Below are 4,841 nucleotides of genomic sequence, written 5' to 3' on the forward strand. Positions count from 1 at the left end.
TGTAATATACAAAGAAAAAAAATTGAACCCACAGAGTTTTATAAAAACGAGAACGCTGTTTTCTGTTTGTTTCAAATTTATAAAAAATACTGTCATAATAACCCAGAGCAATTCTTTACAGCTCTTACACTCTACAACATTCAAGGAACACCATGGAGTCTAGTTAGTTCTTCAAGCCTTTGATCACAGAGTAAGTAACACCAGTTTCCAAGAGCTACCCAGAAAAATAAAAACACTAAAATAAAAACACATCCTCAGGGAGCAAGTGTGCTGGCACAAAATTTATCCTGGGGCAATCAACTGCATAAATGTAGCTAAACATGTGCCATCTGTGAAGGAGTTTGTCCAGTGGAATGAACAGCATTTCTCTTACAAAAGACACAATTGCTTCAGGATGTGATTGTAGGCAGGTAAATTCAGGATAAATGAAACAGTTGCCAGCCTGCTATCTTGAAATGTCTGAAATGGTGACTACATTTTGCGTGGGAGGGTTTACTACAGAAGCGGTAACACAAAGAAGCTTCTCGATGCTTATTCCAGTGTTCAAGTGACTTGTTTACTCCTGAACAGATGGTCGTGCAAACACAGTGCACATCAACTGACACCTTTATTGCCCTAATAAGTAACAGGAAGAATTACCAACTGGTTTCTATCTTGTTAACACAGTGGGATGTGCAGGCTACAGTAAATGCTGCTAAGTGTCAAAGATATCAAACTAGATGGAACCACCAGGAGTGCAGCAAACTAATCTTTCTGGTTGTGTTGTCAGAGTCCTGGACTCCTTTGCATTGGTACTGGATAAAAAAGGAGTGTGTTTATCTCCTTACAGTTCTACTGATCTGCAGAATTTTTTATATTTGCATCTCTTAAAAGTAGCCTTGATTTTTTTTTTCCTGATTTTTCTTTGCTTTTACAGGGTTATATAGTATAAATGGCTGAACTGGGGACCATAAAAGTTGTGGAAAAGAGTACTCACTGCTTGAATGGGATCTGTTCTTCGAATTATACCAAAATCAAGGATGGTGAGGTTTGTGGCATAGGTATGCATGTAGCTCTTTTGGGAGCTGGCAGACCCTGGGGAGAGGGGTATGATAGTGTTTTGTCACAGTGTGGGAGTCCACCATGGGGTCCCAGGGTGTAGCCAGATGGGGACATGGAGAAAGGTGCATCCTCAGAGCCATGAGCAGGCTGAGGGGTCTGCACCTGCTGCAAATACCCCAGTCCTCCTGGTTTGCAGAAGAAGGAAGGTTGAGGTTCATTTTAGAGCCCTTTACACTCTGCCATCAATGAGGATTTTCTGTATAAATGAGATAATTCAGGCTTCTATGTTATTAAAACATTTACTAGACTAGCAGTGGATTCATAACTCCATCTATAAGGTGTGTTCTTTGGATTCAGAACAAGATTTGGGACATCATGTTTGACTTTCGGGAATGCATCAAATGCTGCACTGTTTAGAAAGAACCTATAGCTGCTGGAATACCTGTGTGGGTATGTTTGGTCCCCATTTTCACTTATTTAACTTAACAAAATAACTTCTATTGGTTTGCACTACCTGTTTCTGCAAAGGTAGCCCTTGTCCAGCAGCAATGGCTGAAGCACAGCAGCCTCCCAAAACTAATAGAATGTATTTGGCTTATTACATGATCTTGTCCTCTTAAATGTACAAAGGTAAAAGGTTTTAGGAGAAGAAAATGCAAGCAAATTTCTCCATTTAGTCTCTACAAAAGATGTGACCAGGGCTACATATACACTGTTTGCATCGTGATTGCCTTCTGTCTAAAGGTATCCAGCAATCCATGTGACCCTTTTCACATACTGCTTTTCTAGCATCTATCCTTGTAGAAATGAGGCAGCAAATATAAAACAATATGTAATTTCTGGCAATGTCTATGTCTGAAACTGTCTAAATATCTATTTGTATGATTATTTAATGTAATTGTGTTAAGTCCATTCAAAGGTAATTGAGTCAGACTAATACCATATGTTGTAGTTTTCTGCTCAGCTAAAAAGCAGGTACAGCATAGCCTGTGGTGATGTTTGCTTTCTACTGTCACCTTGCCAGTATCTCATCTCTGAAGGTGCATTATTGAAGATCTCTTTTCTCTGACACTGTCAAAATACAGTTTGTTTTTTTTTCCTTTTTACTGTTATTAAAGCAGCAATAAAAACATAAGGAAAACAAATTATGGCAACTGTCAAAGTAAGATTTCCCTCATAGGTGAAATCTACCCCAGAGGAATTCCAAGCACTGAAACCATGTTAAAATTACTGTGCGCATCAAGGGGGAATATTTAGTGCTTTTAAGAATAAAACTCTATTCCAGAAACAGAGATTTACAGGCATGTCCAATTTTACATGTTATATATCTTATAAATGAGGAACATCAACATTGTCACCAAGGCAGTAGATAAAAAGTTCTAAAAAAATAAGTATTTATTGAATTCGTTAAAACATGAACTGCAAACAAAAGTACTGTTGTGATATCTAACACTGTTCCAACCCATCATTAGGCAGCATGATGTTTGGTATAAATTCTCACTGGGCTGAACAAAGATAACAGACATGTCATAGAACTCTTCTGCTTTTATTGTGCAGTCACCTTAATTCTGGCAATAAGCGTACTATTTAGTCTCAAATGTGGTAGCTAAAAAGCCCTTGATTTTTACAGTACACTTCAATAAGCTCTCAACTCCAACAACAAACTTCTCAAAGGTGCTGGTGGCTCACAAGCCACAACACATTTCCATGAGCTCCGCAGTCCCATTACCAACTTCAGTACAGAGTACGGGGTAGAATATGATAGCCAGGTTTGCCCAGGCAAAGCAAGGGAGGAGAGAAATAAAGGTGGAAAAAAGAGAAGGAGAACAAAGAAGATCACCAGTCCTTAGATCCCACGTTGCTCCTGTTGCTGGGATGATCCAGAGCTGGGGAAGTAGGTTCCTTCCAATTCACCATATTCAGTGATTCTGTGATAGCGAGACAAAGCAAGGAAAGAGAGGAAAAAGACTGAGGGAGCCCAATCTGCTTCCTTCTACAGTTAATCTGGTGCACACCTCTTAGGTAAACTAGATTTTTCACATTGTGTTGTTCACAAACGCACAGTTAACCCTTTGAGCCCTCCTCCAGGAAGGAAGTCAGGGTGGTGGGAGAGAAGGGGATGGACACAGGACTGAACATGAGTCTCAAGATGGAGGAGGAAGCTGGCTTAGAGCAGAGCTGCCCCACCTCCATGGGAACCTCTCCTCTAATCATACCTTTCTTGTCACAACGATCAGAATGTGTTAGACAAAACATACTCATGCCTGGTCCTCCACAAACATGTTTCACTTTATGCACCAGATTAGGGATGCTGATCTCATGCTGACATTTTCCTGAATTTAGATGGCACTGTTTGACGGACGTGACCCTAGGAAGATTCTTACTCAAAAGGCAGAGCATTCTAAAATTTAATAACAGCAGTGATATTTTCCGTCTAATTAATATTGCTGAAATAAATGAGAAATGGTATTGGCAGATTTCAGTTCCATCCTCATGACTGCTCCTTAAAAAGCAAAATTGTGTATTTCTATTCATCTATTTGTTTTTACTGAAGCACATCCCACATTTACAAATTGCAAACCGCTATGCTTTTATTCCTTCTACTGTTAGTATAGACACACTTCTGGGGCTTGCTGACATCAATACTTGATTTTCCATAAAACCACACAGGGTCTTTAATTTTGCAATATTACTCAAATGAGAGAATCTCTTCCAGAAGCCCCATTAAACCTATATGCATTGATATCCTTCTGCATGTATTTCTATATAGGCATACCTTCAGGATATGCTTTGTTTTCTTTTCATTAATATAATTTATTGGAAGGATGTCAATTTTAGACAAAGACGATACACTGATGTATGTATATAAAGTATATTTTTGTAATTATTCCCATCAGAACAACTTGCCCACTGCTATGAAATATGCTGTCTTTGCAGAATACTTGCACGGGACTGGTAGATTGAACACATTTTCTATAGGAGACATGTGTTTATGGAGGGTATGATGCCAATTTTACCCCCAAAAAGGCACAGAGAACTACTCAGAGACAATTTTAGTCTTTAAGTAGCGAGGTATATTTCTTGAGCAACGTTGGAGAGCAGCCAGCTCGCGCTGGACAAAACTGCTCTGCCTCTCCAGTGAATTTACAGGTTTTTATACCATTTTTACAGGTGATTGCAACATGTTACATACATATTCATATAATTGTAATATCTGATTATAATATTCATAATAGGTGGAGTCTAGGCAGAGTCGGGGGCGTGGTCTTCAATTTGGGGAGAATCTAGGAGGGTCGTTCCTGTTCTTCATCCTTATCAGCCCCTGGCTCAGGCTCCATCATCTTCATGAACTTTTCAACTTTCTTCATTTTGGCAGACTTCATGGTGAATTTTGCAAGATTCTTGGACTCAAGCCTCACTTTGCCCCCTTATCTTACTAAGGTTGGGTGTGTGTGAATTTTTCCAGTGTACAGTACTACTTAATCTCTATCTCTAAGTTCTGGCAGTACATCCTAGCTAAGTATTGACAAAGTTCTTTGTGCTTTTGTTTATACTTATATTCCTATATTCCACTTAAGTCAAAATGTAGGTTTACAGTATAGGTTTACTAAGTAGAATTTAAGTAGAATATAGGAATTCAAGGCTTTGTCTGGCTTCAGGTGAATTTTAGGGCATCTCAGATGAGCCTGGAAGCTCTATTTAGATGACTGCATAAGGTCCCTAGGTGGTTCATAAACAACATTGCTGTCTAGGACTCACTGATCATATTATTTGGAATTCCATTTCACAAATTATTTTCT

Source organism: Corapipo altera, unplaced genomic scaffold, assembly GCF_003945725.1.
Source record: "Corapipo altera isolate COAL_440 unplaced genomic scaffold, ASM394572v1 0, whole genome shotgun sequence".
In the NCBI taxonomy this organism is placed as follows: Eukaryota; Metazoa; Chordata; class Aves; order Passeriformes; family Pipridae; genus Corapipo; species Corapipo altera.